The sequence below is a fragment of the Triticum dicoccoides genome, chromosome 6A (assembly GCF_002162155.2).
Source record: "Triticum dicoccoides isolate Atlit2015 ecotype Zavitan chromosome 6A, WEW_v2.0, whole genome shotgun sequence".
Lineage (NCBI taxonomy): Eukaryota > Viridiplantae > Streptophyta > Magnoliopsida > Poales > Poaceae > Triticum > Triticum dicoccoides.
Window position 1 is genome coordinate 509,745,181 of NC_041390.1, and position 23,202 is coordinate 509,768,382.

A 23,202-nucleotide genomic window follows, 5' to 3' on the forward strand; every position below is an offset into this window, starting at 1 on the left:
GGGCTCGGGGACGTCCTTGACGGCGCGAATCGACGGCGAGGGGCTCAGGTGCCCGAGGTTGAAGATGACCGCGAAGACGACGAAGCAGGGCCTCCTCCAAGGCATGAGTCAGCGGAGGGGACGTGGGCGGTGTTGCGGTTCTTCCGGACGCGTCAGCGAGGCGAGTGGTGGACGGTGGCCGCGGTGGCAGCGAGCGGCGGCGACGAGCGCGCTCGGGTGTGCTGCGGGGAGAGGACAGAGGAGGGGGAGGAGCGAGAGGGAGTGAGAGGGGGGTCGGGGAGACTGCGTGGCGTCGTCCTGGGCATCGAGGCAGCGGCGGGAAGCAGGAGGTGGCCGGGCGTGCGCCAGCGTGCGTCGGCCACGCGCTCGGCGTCCTCCTGGCGGGAGGTAAGTGGTGACTGGCAGAGGCCAGTGGGCTGGGCCTCTGCTGGGCCGGCTGGGGGTGCCAGGTAAGCCAGGCCTCAGGTAAGTGTCTTCTTATCTCTTGTTTTCTTTTTCTATTTCTGACATTTGTTCTCTATCCAAAAGAAATGTTAAAACACTTCCATAAATGCTGAAAATATTTGTGACATCTAGATATAATATTCTAGAGGCCCTCACCAATTCCCAACATTTTTGGAGCCATTAAATATTTATATAATTTAAACAACTCCAAATCAAATGTTTATGCATTGATTCAAAAATCCAAAATGTGTAGGAAAAATGTGCATCACTTCTGGTTGTTGTTCCCAACATTATCCAAAGAGCATGAACATTTTTGAATAGCATTTTGGGTTCATTGAAAATCCATTTTAAAGTTGAACCTATTTGAATTTGCTTTGGTGCTAGGGTTTGAAACATCCCCATTTCAATTTCGTTTGAAATTTAAACATGATGCACAAAGCAAGCCTAGGATCATACCAGAACTAGGGATGTGACAGACACGCGCCTCTTCTACGACACGTGCGCGCCTCTACATCCACCAGTATATATGTACGTACACGTTCGCGACCAGAATGATAACGCTACGTACGCTTCGACCAGGTGGGTCCCGACTGTCAGGCACTTCCTTGCGTGCGAAGATGTAGCCGGTGGGTCCCAGCAGTCAGGGGGGCGAATCATTTTTTTTGCCCGGACGCACTTCCTTGCGTGCGAAGATGTAGCTGGTGGGTCCCAGTAGTCAGGGGGGCGAATCGTTTTTTTGCCCGGATGCACTTCCTTGCATGCGAAGATGTAGCTGGTGGGTCCCATCAGTCAGGGGGAGACATTTTTTTCACGAAATACAGTGGCCTGTCCGGTGGGTCCCAGCTGTTAGGTGGAGGAATCATTATTTTCTGCATAATAAGGAGGCACTTCCTTGCTGCGACCGTTGAACCAGCTGTCAGCCTCTCCACGTATAGTCCACGTCCGGTGGAAGTCGTTCCTTGACCACGTTGACCACGCTGCGCCGAGAGCACCAGGGTGGTGGACGATGGTGAGGCCTAGGAAGGGGACGACACGGAGCCGGGGAAGACGCGGCAGTGGAAGCCCGCATGGAGAGGAGTACGAGGATTCACTGGTTCGGCTGCGGTGTGAGGTTGCCGTCGCCGCAGGGCCTGGCCAGCGGTGGGAATAGTAGGGGGCGATGAGTCCTCCGCGGCAGCACATCCGGCCACGGGAGGTAGGAGCATGCGGCACGACCGGCGCTGCTTTGGGTGGCTGGAGCAAGAAGACCAGAGGTTGAAGAAGCACTATGGCCGTTGGATGGACATCGTACGGTCACTAGAGCTAGAATCGTTTATATTGACTAAGTTGACAATGCCCTCTGTCCCCGTCAACTTAGTAGGCCCACAAGTGAGCCTCCCACCAAGGTGGGTCCCAGCTAGCAGGGGGTATTCATTTTTTGTGCGTAATAAGGAGGCACTTCCAGTGGGTCCGAGCTGACAGCAGGGGGAACATTTTTTTCGCGAAATACGGGGGTCCGTTGGGTGGGTCCCAGCAGTCAGGGGCAAACGTTTTTTTCGCGAAATACTGGTGGGCGTCCAGTGGGTCCCTGCTGTCAGGTGGAGGAATAATTATTTTCCGCGTAATAAGGAGGCCCTTCCTTGCGGCTGCCGTGGACCCAGCTGTCAGACTCTCCACGTATAGTGTTCTTCCGATGGAATTCGGTCGTTGACCACATTGACCACGCCGCGCCGAGAGCACCACGGCGGTGGACGACGGCGAGGCCTGGGAAGGGGACGACACGGAGCCGGGGAAGACGCGACAGTGGATGCCCACACAGAGAGGAGTACGAGGGTTCACTGGTTCGGCTGCACTGCCGTCGCCGCAGAATAACAGAGAGTGTGGGTGAGTGGAGCGGAGGGATGGCCTGGCCAGTGGTGGGAGTAGTATGGGAGCGGTGAGGCCTCCACGGCAGCACAGCCGGCCACGGGAGGCAGGAGCAGGCGACACGATCGTCGCTGCTTTGGGCGGCTGGAGCAAGAAGTCTAGAGGTTGAAGAAGCACTACGGCCGTTGGATGGACATCGTACGTCAGTCGAGCTAGAATCGTGCATATTGACTAAGTTGACAAAGCTTTTCGTCCCCATCAACTTAGTAGGTCCACTATACTGGTCCCAGCTAGAAGGGGGAGTATTCATTTTTTTTGTGCGTAATAAGGAGGCACTTCCTTGCATGCGAAGATATAGCTGGTGGGTCCGAGCTGTCAGCGGCGGTAACATTTTTTCGCGAAATACAGAGGCCCTTTCGGTGGGTCCTAGATGTCAGGTGGTGGAATCATTATTTTGCGCGTAATAAGGAGGCATTTCCTTGCGTGCGGCCATGGACCCAGCTGTCAGCCTCTCCACGTACAGTCCACTTTAGATGCATGTCGATCATTGACCATGTTGACCACGCCACGCCGAGAGCACCAGGGCGGTGGACGACGGCGAGGCCTAGGAAGGGAACGGCACGGAGGCAGGGAAGACTCGACAGTTGTTTTTGTTTCCCACGCGGAGGGGAGTACGACTGTACGAGGGTTTACTGGTTCGTTTGCCGTCGCCGGAGAATAACAGCAGGTGTGGGTGAGTAGAGGGATGGCTAGGCCAGTGATGGGACTACGGTAGGGCGGCGAGGCCTAGGCGGCAGCACAGCCAGCCGCGAGGAGGAGGGAGCAGGCAGTCCCGAGCTGGAGCAGGAAGATCAGAGATTGAAGAAGCACGACGGCCATTGGATGGACATCCAGCAGTATACAAGCTATTTGTGGAAAGCCTCAAATCTGTGGAAAATAGCATATAGCCCATTTGCCATTATTTCAAATAATTTACAGCCCATTTGCTAATTCTTACGGGTTTTTTGGAGCCCATATTCCTTTTGTTAGCATTACAACCCATATTGTGGCCACGGTTAAAAAATTATACGAAATTTTGCATATGTCGGTGCGGTCTGAACTGTTTTAATCCCGAAATTTCGAGTCACATTCAGACTGATTTTAAAAATAAATGTATATCAATATAAAATTCAATAAATTGTCCATGCATAAAAATCAATGCAATTTAAAATCTCGAAATGAAAAAAAGATATTTGAAACTATTTGCCGGTTTGATGTGTTTTAAGAATGTACAACCCATTTCTCATTACTGATAGGCCATTTTCTTGGCCAGCCCAATGAAGCTCTCCTCATCTTGAAAGATTTGCAGCCCAACAGGCCTGATAAAGCAACTTACTCGACAAATCACAAAAAACAAGGCTAGCCATTTTCAGAAAGAAAAAAACTATTGGGCTGGTCTGTGGTAAACATAAAAGAAAAGGCTGTCTAGACAGGCCAGAGTGTCCCGCACAGCCCAGTTGACACCCTACTTCCGTCTCAAAAATAAATTAGATAAATGCCACTCCAATTATGGCGATTCATAAAAATGCAACTGCAATTTCCAAACTTTGAAAAATGCCAGTGCAAATTTTGCAAACTTTGAAAAACGCCACTGCAGTTTGCAAACTTTGAAAAACGCCAGTCCAGACTTCGAAAAATGCCACTAGAAATGGCATGAAATGGCATTTTTCAAAGTTTGGAAATTGCAGTGGCATTTCTCGGATACACTAGATTTGGAGTGGCATTTATCAAATTAACCCAAAACAAAAATAACTGGGCGAGTTGCTGGGTCCCTGGTGTCAGCCGCTCATTGTGAAATTCTCTCGTTTATTGACTACGTTGACAATGGCATGGGACCCAGATGTCAGAAATCTACTACGAGGAGCCATTTTTATTGGCTTGAAATAAGGAGGCACTTTCTTGTGTACTGCCATGACCTTGGCGGGTCCCTGCTGTCATCCTCTCCACGTACAATCATCTCCTGATTGTGTGCGCGTCAGCTTGCTAGGCCCACAAGTCAGCCTCTAAACCCGTGGAGGACAAATACAACCCATTTAAAAATAACAGCCCATTCCATACGTTCAAATGGAAAGTTCAACATTCAGAGCAAAGTAACAGGTCTGATCCACATATAGAGTACTGAACTTCCACGCTGACAACCATCATAGCCAAGTTAACTATCTACTCCCACTAATACTCTAGTAGCATACAAGTACTAACTTACTCTTAGCTAACTAGACGATGCCGACCGCCATCTATGGTACATGCTAAACGCCGGCACTGGCGTCGTGCGCCTCGCCTCGGACTTGCAAGAGGTGCGATAGGGCGCGTTGCTCGCGCGCGTTGGCCCTTTCCATGCCGGCGTGGTCCATCGAAGCTTCGGCTTCCAAGCGGGAAACCCACTTGACGAGCCGGTAGTAAAAATCGGTGTCGCGAACGCGTGCGTGCCCGACAGCCTCCAGGGCTATTTGCCGGGCGCCGACCTCCACGTAGTCCGCCCAGTTGCGGGCGGTCTGCTCGCGACTCAGAGCGTCGGTGCGCTGCTGCTCCATGTCCCGCTGGCGGCGCAAATCGGCGATACGCTGCTCCTCCTCCAGGCGGTCGCGCTCCAACAACTCCCGCTCCTCCGCCATGCGGTCGCGCTCCAACAACTCATCATCTCCGCATTGCCATCTAAAGACAGACAGAATGCCTCCTCCCTCCATATGCCTTCCGGTGAAAACCCGAACACTAGTTCCGGCGGTGACCGCCTCCGGCGTCGCCTACCGCGGACGGGCGGGGGCATGGCGGACATGGCGAGCGATGTCGGGCCAGTGGAGCTTATGAGGATATGGCGAGTTGGGTCACAGTGGCACCGGAGAAGGCCGGGAAACAGTACTTATAGGTGGAAGGTAGCGCGACGGTCATCGGAATTCAATGCATAATGGCTTAGCGTGGCACCTTGCCGTGGAAAACTAGACAAACTGAAATTATGACTGTGCCGTCCTGTCCTGTCTGGGTCGCACGCCGGCATGGTGGTCAAACGAGTGCACTGGAATCATCTCCCTCCTTGCCAATAACGATTCCATGGATTTAAAAAGCCCGCAACAATTAAAGTGTTTCTTTTTTCACATCAGTTAGCTGCCTTAATTATGACCGACTACATGCAGGCACTCAGAATCGTTCGCAGGCAGTACACGAAGCAGCATGCAACGAGTCGCAGCCGAGGGCACGCATGCAGCCACTTAAATCGCTGGAATTAATTAGGCTTAAACTTCTACATGCCGTTAATTATTTCCATGCCTTGGTCTTGCTGCTTTGCTCACGGGAGTAATAAACCTGGACGGAGGGAGTACCTTGGTTGGTGAGAGGTTTGAATTAAGCCCTGCAAACCGGAAAGGAGGTACTAGTACGTGCGTGATCCGCTATATATTCGTGTAGGATCGAGTAGGTCATTTCTTGAATTGAGCCCTGCAAACCGGAAAGAAGGTAGTACGTGCGTGATCCGCTATTTATCCGTGTAGGATCGATAGTGTAGCTTGTCAGTTTCTTCTGAGGTAGGAATTTTTATCCGTGTAGGATCGATAGTGTAGCTTGTCATTTTCTTCAGAGGTAGGCATTTTTATTCAAAAAATTGCCACTTCGCATCTTGCGTCGCAAATAAAACTGCCAGGAGCACATTTGTAGGCTAGCTAGTGATCGATCAGTAACTTTTAAACACTGAGCGAACAGAAATAAGTAACTGTTAATGCATCTCAATGATTCACAGATCATATACAAATATGTAGCTCCAAAAGTAGAGATCAGCCACTTCGGATCTTGCGTCTCAACTAAAACTAACTAGTATGATTCCCATACATAAGATCAACATGTTAATGCATCTGAATGATTCACAGATCATATACAAATATGTAGCTCCAAAAGCAAAGATCTAGAAAAAACATCTGTTCTTCCTACTAACATGGATGGTTCTCTTGACCAACATTCAGTATAGACTGAAAGACAAATTTGTTTGTGAAGTCTACAATTCCTCTTGCAAACGTAAGTGGTTTCACCAACAGCTGGAACCATGAGAATGAACCAAACATGATGGAGGAACATCCACTGCAATATGATTTGGTCTTCTCTCGATCACACCGCGAGACTATTTTCGGAATACAAACTTTAACTTAGGCAAAATGATGCCCATTGTATAATCAGACCAAAGCAATGAAGCACCTAGTGTTGGCCAATAAATAGTAAGTACTACTTTTCTGCAGTCCATGAAGTGACTATCCAATCTTTCTGTGTCTATTTTCAAATGGCACTACATGCAGTGACTATACTATTCTCTTGTGCAGTTCAACCAAAATTACGGACACTTTGTTTGTTTGCCAAATAGCAACGGGCAGACATCTCTGTCTGCACAAATATCAAGCAGCTAGTAAACATATACCACACCTTGTATTTTTGGTTTAAACATGTCTCTTCCACTTAGCATCTGTCATGTTCTGCACTGGACAATCTGATACAGTTATGTTTTGCCCTGGACAATTTCATACTGAATTGATTTGCTAGTTCAGAGCAGAAATATAGCGCCTATTCTTCATCAGACCAAGGATATCCATGTTCGTAGTGATGGAAGAGGTGAAATCGATACAACCAAAATTGAGCATCCAATCATTGAATCCTGTCCTGCACCTCCAATGTGCGTCCACCCTGCCAATAAATTCACATGCAAACCACTAGTATTACTATCTAATGACAGTACAAAAAGAGTAGCAAGATAGTAGCAAACCATGTACCTTCGTAATGAATAGCTCATAGTGCCACCAATTGGATATAAAGGTTTTGAAAAAAACATGCTCCTAATGTTGAACCAGTTGGACTTTTTGTGCAGTTCCACTAAAATCGAGCATCCCTGTTTGCATAGATATTGAAAGTGTGATTACTCTAAAAGTGGCACTAGTTGAAGCATAGACTCACAAATATAAGCATTCCAATTTCTTAATGGGAAAATGTAGTAAGACTATTTCTAACCACCTGTTTGAAGGAACAAATAAAGCAACAGCGGCTGATGTCAGGAAGGCATACATAGTTTTTTCTGAAAAACTGAGCCATTCCTGACCTTTCCTCTTCTTTTAAGCAAATTTTGTGCAGTTCTAATAAAATAAAATGCCATCACTGCCTTGACAATTCAGTGACACTGTACAAAAGGAAATGACTTAACATTACATCATGATGTCAGGTATGTAGTCGACAGGCATTAGAGACAAACATACAGACCTCCTCCGATAACATAATGAACATTAATTTTAACAAAGGTGTGACTAGCTTTACCAGGATAATTTGAGTGAACTCTACACCCTTTGTTCCTTAATATAAGACATTTTCGCGGTTCAATTTAATGTACCCAAATGTCTAGTATTTAGAAAAATATGTACTAGTTTTCTTGAGCACATATCTGGGAAAGCTTGCCACACTTTATTTATGTCCATACACTAATGCAACACCATTCGAATACTACAAATATACACTAATCCAGTGGCTAGTGCAACAGTAGAGTAGTTAGTTTATTACAGGGTACAATACAATGGTTTTACTGAACATATTTCAATAAACTCTAGCACTGGAAGGTTTCTATAAGAATTAACAATACAAAATGTAAAGGTAACAAGTTTCAGCATTGGTATACTAGCTGTGCATGAGCATTAAACCAAATACAAAAGTCTGAAGGTGACTAGCGTTATTAACTAATGACAGTATAAAAAAATGCAAACCATGTACCTCCAAGGTAAATATCATTTCGAACCCGGTGGGGCCTTAAAAATTGCTATCCCAATCTTCATAATCGATCAAACATAAAAACTTGATCGAACGAATCAAGAGAACAGCCGGAGGAGGAGGTGCCCACTCTTGACCTTTCCTATTGTCTTCATAATTGTCTGTGCAGTTTAACCAAAATAAAATGACATCAGCGCGTTGGCATTTTGGTGACACTATACAAAAAATTAACTTATCTCATGAAAGTGAGGTATGTAATCTATAAGCATTAATAGTGCAAAAATCTGAAGGTAGTAACAAGTTTCATCGTTGGTATACTGGCTGTGCAACAACATTAGAATGCCTTAGCTAAAAAAATCTTTAATACATCCACAATCAACAGCTAACCCTGAAATAGTCCAGTGACATTAAATGGCATTGCTTAAATGTATCAGTGGCATTAGACTGAGAGCTGCATTAGTTAAATGTGGCATCACTTTAGCAGTAGCATTGCTTGACTTGACTGCTGGCGTTATACTAACAACAAAAAAGTGGCAATAAGAGCATGGGAGGCCCATTCGGACAGTGGGCGCACCAGTACGATGTACCTCCACGGACGTAGAGTGGTGAGGGAGGTATGGTTTCCCAGAGCAACAAATATCCTGGCAGCATATGTGGCTTACGTCCCCTTTTTGTTCTCTTTAGCCACCTTTTTCCTATGCGAGGACAACAAACCGATCAACCTGGTCATTCTCTATTGCATTGTCATGCCTTTCTACCCTTCTTCAATCAAGAGACACGAGACTCGTTCCTTAGCTGCTGATTTTCCCCTTTTCAACCTAGATGCGGGTTCGATGCCTACTCTCTTGGAAAGTACAACCCAGACATGGATTAGTCTGCATGAAGTAGGGTTTCCTTTAATAGTGCAAATTTTGGTTTTCGTCTGCGTGGCCAGCAGCGCAGAGGATAGCAAATTGGGAAGATGGTGGAGTGGAAAAAGATCCACATGCAACGACGTGGCAGATGGGGAAATAGAACAAGGTTATGGTTTGAAAAGCGGTAGCATACCTGAGGGTCGGTGGGAAGTGGCTTCGCTCATGGTCGTCGTCCTCCGCACACACTATGGCAGCGAGCTTGGGGACGGAGGCCATCCTGCGCGGGCGCTAGGTCTGAGAGGACGGCCTTGTCGTCAGTGCATGACCTCGCTCACCGACGACGAGTGCGTCAACGCTGCACGTCCTTTTCTTCCCCAGCGGATCTGTGACCACCAGTGAGGAGGGAGAGAGGGGCTGTCTTTTTTAGATCTGGACAGAGGGTGGTAGTGTGAGAAGCAAGTGGGCAGCCCTTAGCAAGAAAGCGCTCAAGCTCCAGCCTATATATCTTTTTTATACTACTAGTACTGGAGGTGGAGTAGTGGTAGAGTAGTTTAAATTTTCACTGCGTACAGTACCAGTTAGTCGTGCTTCAAAACTGATCGGCACGCCATTAAAAAAATAAAGGTCGATCACTAATGCGGCACCTCGGGCCAACGCGACCAGATCGCATTTTGCACGAGAAATTACACACCATGTTTCATTGACATGTGGTCCCATTCCAACATATCAGTGAGACGACGGCGAGTAGTAGGAGTATTTCCGAACGGACATGTAGGCCGGGGCGCCTCTTCGTGAACCGTGGGAAACTCGCAACCGTCCACCGACTCTTCGCCTTTCCCTCTCAATTTGGAACTGTTGTCGCACGCTCTTCCTCTCCCTCCTCCATTTCCTTCAGCCCTTCACCCTTTCTTCTGCCATTGTTCGATCGTCTTCTCCATGGAGGGAACAGGCCGGAAACGACCCCGTTATTCTTGCCCCAATCTGAAAGATGAGGTGGTGGAGGAACTCATTGATCGGTGCGACGTCATCACCTCGGCTAGCATGGCAGGTTCGTTCAAGCCCATTCTCGACTCAACTAATAACATCATTACAAAGAACCCAAGAGTCAAGGAGCGGTTTGATCTCCCCTATCTTCTTCGCTGTGACCCTGATGACTGGCGCCGGCACGACGGAGGCCTCGCCCTGTGCAAGTTGATGCCGCTTGATAATGATACGTAGATGTTAAGATGCCATCGCTTGAGGGCAAGGCTTGGGCGGGTGCAAATGGAGATTGGGTTGTTTACATTGGGTCCAACTGCGAGTGGGAACTTGTGAATGTGTACACTCGTGACCAGGTTCCACTTCCAAAAATCTCAGCAGACTGCCCAGAGGTTGAGCACACCGGTATTGTACGCACGTTCAAATACGATCATGGTGACTGTCTTGTACGGAAGATAGCAATTTGTCGAGTTCCCAACCGCTCTTGGAATTATAACAACTATCAAGTTGTTGCTATCTTCGACAAGCTTGTTGCCGTCCTTGGTGGTTTGACTCGATGGATATTGCTCAAAAATCAGTTTCTGTACACGGATGAGTACTGTGATGCAATTCAATACGAGGGCCTTGTGTTTGCTGCCACAACTCATGGCACTATTTTTGCATGGGATGCTCGTAGTTTCGGTACGTTTGTCTTCCACCGTAATTATAATTGTTTCATCCACATGCATGAGGGTTAGCAAGTTTCCCTTTACTAATTAACCTTCTTCTTGTGTTTCCAAGGTCCTGTGAACATCCCACCACCTATACTTGAAAAATTTTATAACCAAGGGGGAGATGACGATGGTGATGGTCACGAGCATGAGGACGAGGAGCGCCCATATACTCTGTGGCGCCTGGCAACTAATTCCAATGGATCACCCCTTCTTGTGTGTATACAGCCCACTAATGATGTTACTGCTAAGGAAGCAGGTGTAGTATCCCATGGTCGCACTCTCCGGACCTATTCCAACACCCGTTGCATGGTATTCGGGATGGATATTAGTGTGCTAGCGCCAACTCCTTCTCCCTGGTACAGAATTGATAGTCTCGGAGAAAACTCGCTCTTCCTTGGACAAAACTATCCGATGATGGTGAAAGGCGATCCAACTGCTGTTGACACAACGTTACTAGTACCATTTATGAGAAGCAACTGTGTCTATACCTCGGACATTTGGGTGGTTCCCTACCCTAGTACTGATATAGTAGGCCGCTTCAGCCTGGATGATCAGTCCTGCGTTGGTTTCCAGGTCGACAATCGATGGCCCATCTCAGAGAATCACTTGCGGTTCAAAGCAAGTGTTTCCAACGCCGAGGAATGGTTGAGTTGAAGTTCATTTCATTGCTTGTTATTTGTCGTGTGGTGAAAACTTTAGTATTTATAATGTATCCTCGTTGTCGATGTGGGTTGATGACATGTTGTATGTAATAAAATGATATGCCTGTGATAAACTTACTAAATTTATGAATTGCTTTCGAGTCGCTTCTCTGAGTGAGTGGTGCGACGAGGCAAAAAAATATTTTCCGAATACATAATTGTAGGTGCATTGCAATAGGTTATCGGATGAGGCCAATCAACAATAGTAGTACACTATTTGTACTAGCTTCACATGCTTCGCGCGTCGGGCGGGTTTTTTTACTGTAGCCATATGTTAATGTGTTCGCTGTACGTAACCAGCACCTCGAATCCTCGATACTAGTACTATATAGTAGGAGTAAGTAGTAGGAGTAGTAGGGTGGCATGGGCCAGAACAAGCATTCACGTCCAGGAGTACGGCACACGCCACCACCACGACATCCATCTGACACCATATTATTTCTTGGGGTCCGTGCTAGAGAAATCTCTTCAACCTCGTCGTTTCTCTAAGTTCAGCCATCGCGTGGCGGGCGAGGTGGGGGTTTGCCGATAGTCGGTTTCCTTAACTGCGGTCCCACTTGTAAGGCCAACTCCAACGCACGACCCCAAACAGACCTCCGTTTTGCATGAACTCCAACAATAATTTTGACTAGAAAAGCAAGACAAAGAAAACAAGAACCACAAGAATACATTTTACTACTCCTGTAAGTTGGATTAGTGCCTTCTCGATGCATTCATTGTTGATCTGCGGAGGCTCGATCTTGCGTGCTTCTTTCTTCTTCGAGTGTAAAGAAGTAGACGTTGCTTCCTCGCATCTAGTCTCATGTCTAGCCTCTATTCTAGTAGGAGTATCAACAAGTGCACTAATATCATCTCTAGCCTCTGTGCTAGCTAAAAGTGATAGAACATCTACTAAATTGCGCTCTATCAATATATGGATGTACTCTTCTTCCCAATACAAAAACTTGCATCCATTCTACTCCCTCCGTTGCACAATACATGCCTTCTGTTTGTCAAAATATATATGTATCTAGACATGTTTTAGTATATAGGCACAACCATTTTTGGACAAATGGAAGTCAAGTATTTTGGAACGGAGGGAGTACACAATAAAATTTTTAAGTTAGCACAACTAGTCTAATCCGAGAGCACAACCGGATATTTGGTCGTGTTCTTCCTCCTTTTGCCGACACGTGGGACATCCAGTATCCAGGTCGTGTCTTGAAAGAAAATAGAGTGGTAGTTGAATCCACGAGATGTGCATCTTGGGTTAAACTGTAAATAGAATCTTACTACCCTTGAGTAACTCCAAAAGCGTCCACCGAAAATCTTTATTGGATTTGTTTTTCATCACCAGCACGTCGAGGTGAAAGATGTGCAGGTTCAGTGGGTCCTCTTGTGTTTTCACTGACATATGGGGCCGCATGTGAGCAAACAGACGATGGGCTCCGCGCGTCCGCTGGCTGACTGAGAAGAGAGATAGAGGAGGGCTGAGCATGAACTGCAGGAAATTTGTTCTACGTACCTCGATATAGGCTCGATATAGTGGGGTGGCATGGGCCATAATTAGCATTCACGTCTAGCAGTACGGCACACGCCACCCACACGAGTCCCATCCGACACCAATTTTCTTGGAGTCCGTGCTACATCCATCTCTTCTCCCTCCTATTTTCTCAGCCATCGCGCGGTGGGCGGGGTGGGGGTTTGCCGATAGTTGGTTTGCTCAACTGCGGTCCCACTTGTAAGTGAAAATGCAACACCGCACGCATTCCCGCTTGAGCGGCGTGCCGGACCAACCATGTGGGGGTGCGACGTGAACACGGCAGGCTTTTCCTTTTGAACTCGTAACTTGTAAAATTTGGTTCTGCTCCATGGCGCGACCGATAGATAGAAAATAATGGTTTTGCCTAGAGTAATGAGAAGTTTGGTTCTGGCGCCGTTCAGGCATGGAGTACGTATGAAAATTATGAAATTGATGCGAAAGGTAAGATAATTACTGTAGTATCATATACTACTACATGGATTTGACGGAAAGATAAAAATACATACGGATCCATCAACGACATCCTCACGCCCTAGTGCGCCGGGTCACCAACCGACGTGTGAGGAGCAGCGGCGTTGGCGGCAAGCTCAACGTGCTTCTGAATAGTGCCGTCCAAGGTTGCCCTGCGGTCCAAGAAGGCCAGCGTCCTATCGTCCTCCTCTTGCACGTAGTAGTCCTTGTGGACGATTTGCGCGTAGACGTGGGTGATTATGTCGATGGTGTCTTGCTGCACCATGCGTTGCGCGGCGAGCGCGACCTTGAGGTGGACATTCTCCGGCGCGACGGCGGGCAGTCACAGGGCCACCAATGCGTTGAAGAGGTTGTCACCATAGTGTCCGTTGAGGGTGGCGGGCATCGCAGAGCCTGGGCGCGTCGGCTGGAGGCTTACGCCAAAGTCATCCGCAAGCTTCTTGATGACGGTGAACTTGTCGAGGAAACCGACGAGGACCTCGTCGAACAAGGAGACGAAGCTTTCATCCAAGCGGCCCCTCGCCCTGGCGGCCTCAAGCAATACTACCTGGAGACGTTCCTCGGTGCCGGGCTGCAGGCCGGCGTCGTGGACCATCTGGCACAGCCGGCTGATGCTCGCGCTCATCGCCTCCATGGGTCTAGCTTAGCTTCTAGTCAATTGATCTTGCGATTCGAGTGATCACTCTTGCCCTTGGTTAGCGTGCGTAGGATTTCGTACTACTCCTTGGCCCTCTACTGCACCTGCCTTTGGTTGTATGATAGGTGGGCCAGCCACCCCCTGGGCCCACGTGTCATTCACACCAAAGGCAGTTGACGTAAGTCAATGAAGCTGCGTCCCCCTCCGTGCCGGTGCAGTATAGTCATCTCACCGGACCTCTAGTTGGGGCCAAACGAGAGAAGTTTGATGTTTACTGGTTTATTGGTCCCCTTTGCATTTTGCGCCAAGTTTTGACCTTTGATTTAACTAATAAAATGTTAATGCATGTAAACAAAAATGTTGTGTAAGTCACCTTACGAAAACCAAATAATCCCAAAATACTTAGGAACGGTGCATTAACTCCCTCCTTGTTTCTTATTTTGTGACATATCAACCAATGAGAGATGTGGGCCGTGCATGCTTTCAATGACTTGAGACTACCAAACATGACATGCAGTGTTTAGTTCATTGCATGTATTCCTATTAGTACTCTAGTTAGCAAAAAAACATTAAGTTCTCTCGCCGATAGGAATAAAACACCATGTATTTATTTACAGAGGGAGTAGTACATTTTTGTGACATGCATTACTAGATATTGCTAGTCAAATACTAAAATCCAGATGGACGTGGTAGTACTCCTAAATCCAGACGGTGGTGCTACTAGTACTAGTAGTAGTACTACCAATGTAGTGGTAGGAGTACTAGCACTGTACTACCCCTTGGTCAAATTATTACGTGCTGCTCCTCACAGTGAAGTGACAAGACCCTGCGCCGGAGATGACACCTGAGTATAAGCGCCGTGTTCGGCATATTATAGTCAGCCTCACCGTCTGCAGTCACTATCATCATGGCTGTAGAGCTAGCCTTCTTACAATTAGCCCTGTTCGACATAATTTCCCATGCATAGATGCTCGTGCATTGCACGGAACACCAAGATTGGGGGTGGGCGACTCCGGCAGCGACCATCGCGCTAGATTTTTCCACGGCCTTCTAGATGTGGTGGGGAGGAGATAAGGCTGATTGTGAGAGACAAGGAGTTGTTTGTAAATAGGGAACACGTGCGGGCATCTTTTTGCAAAAATGGATAAGCTTGGTTTGTATGCGTCAGATCTAGATCCGATGGCTATTGGTGAAAGATGGGAGGCACAACATCATCACCAACTCAGGACCTGTTTGATTCGCAGGATTTTGAAAACGTAGGAATAGGACACGGCAATATTACAAGTTTCAAACTGATATTACAAATGTTAGGAGTAATGCTGCACCTATGAAGAGGGAATTACTAGGAAATTTACGTAAGAACTTTCGTTACTTTAGGTGGATGCAGCATTATCGTACAAACTAAAATCCACCGCCCTGACAAGTCACTAATGGGCAAATAAGTTTTCGAGTCTCTGGCCACTTGATGTTTCCAAAACAAATTCAGCTTCTGCGGAGACTTTTTCATTTAGGCTTAGACTCTTGCGGTGATCAGCACGCAATTCATTGTTGCGCCAGAGAACGCCAAACCTCATTACCTTGAGCACACTTGCCTCTAGAATAAAGAACCTGGCCAATTTAATCTCAGATGTGCTGCCTCGGTAGTCGATCAAATCAATTTCTGTAAGATGGAGATCAAGGCATTCGATGAGATTGTTATAGTGCAGCACATTTTTCACTTTCGGGTCTTTTTTTATCTGCAAAAAAAGAGAACATATTAGAGCAGCTGGCTGCATAAGATTGCCATGTCATCAAGAGGTACCAATATCATTCGCTCATACGATAGGGTTGGCTGGCTAGTGATATTTTTTCACTCTCTCTCTCTCTCTCTCTCTCTCTCTCTCTCTTTCTATTTCCTCTAATTTAACTAGGAGCACGTGAAGAGCTTGGGCATTTGTTTCCTTCCACTATGTGGCCGATGCCATATTTCGCAAGAGTACGCCACATAATACGCATCGATGTCAAATCAAAAGATTTTGGCACTGCTCTCGCGATGTGAGAGAGTTGGCACCGCTATGCACACAGACCCACAAGTATGAACAAATCAATAAAACCAACTACACCAGCCTCTCACTCTCCCAAACAAGTGTTTTTTTATTGCCTCAATCCTCTCTCTCTCCCATGCAGTGTTTTTTCATTGCGTGAGTTAATTTGGCACCGGAGCAAAGTAGGTGATCCAGATTGGGGCACCAGGTGAGCAATGGAGGGGCATCGATGCCAAATGCATCACAAGTGAATTTGGCACATGTTTTGGCCTTAATAGCCCACTTTTGTACTCCCTCCGTCCCAAAATTCTTGTCTTAAATTTGTCTAAATACGGATGTATCTAGTTAAATTTTAGTGTTAGATACATCCATATCTAAACAAATGTAAGACAAGAACTTTGGGACGGAGGGAATACTACCTCGTATTTAGTATAAAATTTTGACCATAGATTTACCTAAGAAAATGCCAATGCATGTCACTAAAAATTACACCATTTGAAATTATGTTCAAATACGAATCCAACAATATAGTTCTTAGTGACATGCATTAACATTTTGTTAGTTAAATCTATGGTCAAATTTTGATACTACAGAATTGGAAGAGTAAACCAGGACAGAGGTAGTACTTGCTCTTAGGGTAACCATAGAGTTACTGGAGTAGTCTAAGTTACTTTCCACTATGACTAGCCTAGGCTACTATAGTAGTACATCATAAAAATGATGCAGGTGATCACGTGAGAAAAATACTAAAAACATTTCTTTTGGTGTAGTGCGTAGATGCAGTTTTGAACACTAGACTTGTCATCGTAATTTGGGAAAATTACGAAAAAATTGAGCAATGTTGTGATTACCATTTACTTATAGGAAAGAAGTTTCACCTCGATGAGTAGCTTCTCCGTGCACGGAAAGCATGTAAGGAATCCAACAACTTGATCCAGATTGGGGCCGATAGATTTTAGTGCTAAGATCTTCACTGTGCGCATGGACTGGGTCAAGCTTGTGGGAATCATTTTCTGGAAGACGGTCGTAAATACATCAAGAAGAAATTTAAAAATGTGAATTTCAAGAAGACGGAGAAGAAGATGAGTGATGTACCTGAACGATTACGGATCCAATAAAGAGTTCAGAGAATTTGGTAGACGAGTACACCAACGCTGTCAATTTCGGCGCATCAATGACCGCGATTTTTGTTGGACCTTCTAGATCCGATACAAGCAATCTCTGAAGGAAAGGCGCATTCTCAATGACCATAATGTGGAACAGCTGGAGTGATCTCTTCCCAATTGATGTCTTGTTGCGGGGCCAGCAAGACACATAAATCCATCGGAGATTCGTCGAGGCGATGTGGAGGCTAATGAACCCGTGGATCTGCTCAAGATGAAGGTACTCGAGCGCAGTATAGCTGCGGACCAGGTGCTTCATAGCCTTCTTCGAGATGACAACATCGAAGAGGTCGAGCTGCTTGAGTTGAGGGAGAAGAAGGGCGGGCGTGGCATTAATCTGGGGAAGATAGCAGGAGCTGAAGCTGGCGCGGCGCAGGGTTGGCGTGAGGCGGAGCGCGGACGGCGGCAGAGAGCGACATCGTCCAGCCTCAAAGCTGAGCTCCTCAAGCTGATCTAGGGCGGGGGATAAGAACCACTCGTCGAACTTGGGTTGGACCTTGCAGTTGGTACTGAACATGCGGATGTCAAGGCGTCTGGCTGGCCCAGGGTGCGATGAAAGGATCTTCGAGACTACGGCCATGCGTTTGCAATCCCTGTCGTAGAGGCAGCTGTCGACGGTGAGGTTGAGGGGGATGTAGCGCCAGAGGGGGCGCCACCGCCGGGAGAGCAGGGCGGTCCGCACGGCGGATTTTGTGGGGAGGAGGCCGATGATGACGAGCAGCATGTCGTCGGGGAGGCTGCTGATGAAGTCCAGGCTCGCCGGATGCGGTTTTGGCTCGAGCCGGCTCCGCTTGTTGGCTGCCTCGCCGTCCATCTCAACCGGCGGCGACGCCGCTGTACACGTGTGCTAGTGTGTGTTGTGTGCTGGGTGTGCGCGAGTGCGTCCTTCTGTGCATGCCGCCGCGCAATGGTGAATTGTGCGCGAGTGCGTCCTTCGTGCGCAATAAGTTTGTCCTCAATGCGCTCTCAATTTACTAGCGTGCGAGGTGCTACCCCGAGTGGTTTCAACTTTGTTTACTTCACAGCGTGTCAGATGGGCCTCTAGTTTACTTATTTTCACCCACTGCCACATGGGCCAGCACACGAAGATACAGAACACGAGCTGACAAGGCAGCATGTGGATTGGTTGACCGGTCAACTAAACAATATACGGAGCTATACGCTAACACAGTGAGCATATAATCCGTCGGTATAGAGAGTTCGAGTGAGAGGGGAGGCCCGTGAGAGATAGCAGAGAGAGAGAAAGAGCTACTCCCTCCGTTCGATAATGTAGTTCCAACATTTTTTAAGTCAAACTTTTGAAACTTTGACCAAGTTTATAAAGAAATTACTTATATCTACAATACCAAAGATAAATGATAGTATGAAGTAAGTGCATGTTGTGATGAATCTAATGATCGTTCTAGATGTAAATGTTTTTCTCCACATATACCTGGTCAAACTTTTCTGAGGTTTGACTTTTCAAAACATCCATATGCTTATGGACGTGACAGAGTCCCTAACTAGAGAGAGAGAGAGTGAAAAAAGTGTGTGTGTGTGTGTGTGAAAGAGACATGGACAACACACGATAAAAGTAGAGAAAAAGCATGTGTGTCTTATGCAAACATATCACACATGCATCTTTGACAACGGAGGCAAGGTGAGGAGATAGTGTGTGGTTGTTTGGAACCGAGAGAGCAAGACCCCTAGCACGTGGCCAAGAGGGGTCTGACAAACAAGGGAGAGAGGTCGAGAGAGACGTACGAAGAAAATGCAGACATGGGGAGGAGAGAGTGTATGGTTGTCATAGAGAGATCCCCTGGAGATCGTGATGGGACTACATGGGTGGGAGATCGAGTGACAAGGTGTGTGCGCGATATAAGATGCCCCGAGAGATATCGAGATAGACGTATGGATGGAAGGAGACAATACGTGTGTTTCTGATGGCTAGTAAGAGATAATCATACTTAGGAGGGGGGGAGTGCTTGCGCCTATGATGGAGTGAGGGATTATGCTACTTAGGGTGGTGCGTGTCACATGGAGAGAGAACAAGGGCGGAGAGTGTTGGATGGGTCTATATGTATAGCGCGAGCGAGACATGTGTATGTGTGAACCAGGGAGATATAAGGCCAGTTTGGCTTGCGTCCTGAGCATCTTTTTCCTGGCCTGGGGTTGTCGCTGGATTTCATGCACGCTTGTTTGGTTGCTACCCTGTGAAAAAGAAAGCCCGCCTGGCCTGGGTTCCCTTGCACTTTATTTAGCCTGGCTGAACTCCAGACACTGCAAGTAGCCTGGCCCAGGCGACCGATTTCGAACGCCTGGCCGTGCCTGGTCGTGTGGCCACGAGGCTAACGGCAACATGGATGGATATTAGCATTAAATAATTGATGCATGGATTGATTGATGGGACGTTGATGCTTTGCCTGGCCCAGGCATGAACCAAACGCTTCAGCACCATACAAGCCTGGCCAGGCAGAAATATTTTACATCTCACGTCCACACCAGGCAGTACCGACCATCAAGGCATGAGGGTCAGGTCACGAACCAAACTGACCAATAAATTTTGAGAGAGATTGAGGAGCGCCGATAAGGCTGAGTGGTGCGTCAGATAGCTGAGAGGGGGAAAGAGATATTCCATCCGCTCGATAATGCAGTGCATGTAAATTTTTTAGAAGTCAAACTTTGGAAACTTTGATCAGGTTTACGCAAATGTTATTTATATCTACAATACCAAAGATAAATCATACAAAACTACATCTCATGGTGAATCTAATGGTATATGTTTGCCGTACTAGATGTAATTCTTTTTCTCCACGTACATGGTCAAACTTTGTGATGTTTGACTTTTCAATAAACCTATATGCTATGGACCGAGGAGAGTGCCTCAGTCGAGACAGATCAAGTGTGTGTGAAGGAGAATGAGTAAGTGTGCAAAAAGAGTATGTGTGTGAAAGAGAAAGTGACAACAAACAATAAATTAGAGAGAGTGTGTGTTTTTTCGTTTCTTATGTGAACATATCACGCATGCATCTCCGAGATGGAAAATCGAGGTGAGGAGATACACGAAGATAGCTAGTGTGTGATTGTTTGCAACGGAGAGAGACACCCCTGTAGCACATGTCCAATAGAGGTCTGGCCAACAAGGAACAAAGGTCGATAGGGACACATGGATGGCATGGACGCATGGGGAGGGAGAGAGGGTGTGTTTGTGACAGAGAGATCCCATCGAGATCATGAGGGGACTATATGGGTGGGAGATCGAGGGAGTGCGTGCGTGATAGAAAGATGCCCCGAGAGAAATCAAGATAGACCGTGCACATGTGTGTGATGGATACTAAGATTAGCTATTCATATACATATAGGGAGGACTGCGTGTACCTACAATTGAGTGAGAGACCATCATACTTGGCTAGCTAGGCATGAGATTGTGTGTGTGTGCGCGTGTGAGATGGAGAGAGAACGAGGGGGAGAGATAGATTTTAGATGGGCCTATCGAGTGCGAGTGAGATATGCATGTGTATGTGTGACCCAGGTGGATGGAGAGTTTGAGATAGGGGGGAGCTCCGAGACGACATAGTGGTGCGTGAGAGAGTTACGGGCAAAGAGCCAAGGAATTATGTGCGTACGATGAGTGCACCGAAGATATCTAGCTTGGACTAGCTAGAATATCATACATAGTGTGCGAGAGAGACCTATAGATGGTGTATATATGCATGCGAACTAGAAAGACCCCCCCCCCCGAATCCAAATCCAGTCGGAATTACCCATCAACCAGATATAGCAGTTGTCCTAAAACCATACTCGATTTTATCTTACCAAGATGCTCACTCGGGAGGAAATGACGTCTGGGACGCGTGATGCGGAGGGCGACGCGTCTGGGACGCGCGAGGCGAAGGGAGACGCAGCGAGCGCCGCGGCGGAGGTGGCCGGCTGGACGGTGGTGCGGCCTGCCGCGGGGCGGCCGCGGAGGGGCGCGCTGCCAGAGGGGCGGCCCCCTGCTCCGTCCTTCTCCGGCAGCCGGTTCTGGGCGCTAGAGGGGTTTGACTCCGACATCGACGCCGATGAGGTAGGTTCTCAGGTGAGTTTAGGTAGTTCCGGTGGTTCGCCGAGGCCCAAGGATGGGTGCTCGGTGGGCGATTTCATCGCCCGTGCGGAGGAGCTTGGGGGCTCCTTCATGGCTGGTCGGCGGCGTGCTTTTGCTCCCGGAGGGAAGGGAGGCCGCCGCCTGGCAGCGCGGATCTGGTGCCCGCCAAAGGGGGTGGATGCGGGCCCAGAAGGCCGCTCGTGCGCCATTCCGGTGGCGGTCCGCCGAGATCTGGCGCTGGCGGAGCCCCCTCGGGCCCTTTCGTGCCTGCCGGAGCCGGCCGGGGCTGGCGACGGCGGCGGCGGGGCTGGCCGGGCAGGGGCTGCACGGAACCTGGCTAGGGTTTCCGGGGCACCGACGGCTGGGCCTGTTCCGGTGTTGGGCCAAAGTGACTAGCCCAGCCTGCCAGGGGGTGGGCTGGGGGACCCTGCGTTGGGCCAGCAGGCTTCAGCGCCTGCGGGGCCGGTGGGCTCAATGTCGCTCTCCACCGTGACTGGGCCAGGAGGGGGGCAGGGGCTACCCACCGAGTCGGGGCTAGTCCAATCAGGCCAAGTGGCCGGTTGCGAGCCTGCGCCTCGGCCCGGGCCCAGCGTGACGGAGAAGCCGAGGCCGTCTCCTCCTATTAATAGGTGGATGTGGGTTCCGAAAGGAACCCTAGATCTATCGCTAGGGTTTCCTGCCTCTCCCACGCAGGTGCGGCGCTTCGGACATCTCGCGCGCCGTCTGCTCCGATCCGCCCCTCCTCCTCCCCTTTCGTGCTCATACGCCACTGCGGTGCGGATGGGGTCCCGCCGGAGTGACAAGCCCCCCATGTCACCCCCGATCCCGGTGGCGGAGCGACAGCGTGAAAAGGATCTGCGGGCGAAGGCGCTCGCCAAGGTGCCAGCGTCTCCAGCGGAGGATGGGGGCTGGGGGCCGCCGCCTCCATGGTGGATCGCTGAGCAGGAGCGGAAGAAGGACGAGGAGCGAGAGCGAAAGAAGAGGAAGAAGGAGGAGTATCGGCGGCGGGGACTCGAGCAGAAGAAGGAGCTCAAGCGGAAGGAGTCCCAGCTCCCTCTGGGCGGCGAGCGGGCTGGGGTTCCGCAGGCCAAGAAGCCGAAGCATAAAGGGCACGGCTCGGCGCCGCTGCAGTTGGCGGCTGGCCCCGAGGCTTCTAAGGGATCGGCGGACGCCCCGATCCCCGTGGAAGAGGCCGACGGGCCGGAGTGTTTCAAGTGCGGCAGGGTGGGGCACTACCAGAACATGTGCTCCTTCAAGCCCCTGTGTGTCGTCTGCCACGGGGAAGGACATGCGTCTGCCTACTGCCCCACGAGGGGGAGGCCCCTGGCGCTGCAGATCATGGGCAACGCGATTCCGGGCGAAGGCTTCTTCTGCCTCCCTTTCGTGGACACGGAGGGGGAGGAGGTCCGTGCCCCTCTCGTCTCGGATACGGCGATCATTTCGGCGGCGCCGGGCAAGCTCTCCATCCCCATCCTGGAGGCGGAACTCCCTCACCTCTTCGAAGGGGAGTGGGACTGGCAAGTCTCGGCCGTCGGAGCTGACCAGTTCTCGGTCGTCTTCCCCGACAAGGCCATGTTAAGGATGGCAACCCGCAGCGGCAAGCTCTACTTCTCCCTCCACGACATCATGGCGGACATCAAGGAGGCGCGCCCAGAGGAGCCCACGGCCGAGCTCATGCCAGACACCTGGGTCAAGCTGTGGGGCGTGCCACCCAAGCACCGCCACGTGGACCGCCTCATGGCCGCCACTGTGATGATTGGACGCCCGATGGAGGTGGATCTGGCGTCGCTGTCCGGCCTGGGTCCGGTGCGGATGCGTTTCGCGTGTCGTGCCCCGGATAAGCTCAAGGGATACGTGCAGATCTGGTTCAACAGCGAGGGATACACCTTCCGCCTTAAGGCAGAGGCGGGCGCTCAGCAGGGCGCGGCTCCAACCCACCCTCTCCCTCCGCCGTCTGACCTCGACAAGGGCCAGGAAGACAAGGACAAGGACAAGGACAAGGACCAGGACATGAGCACGGGGGACGA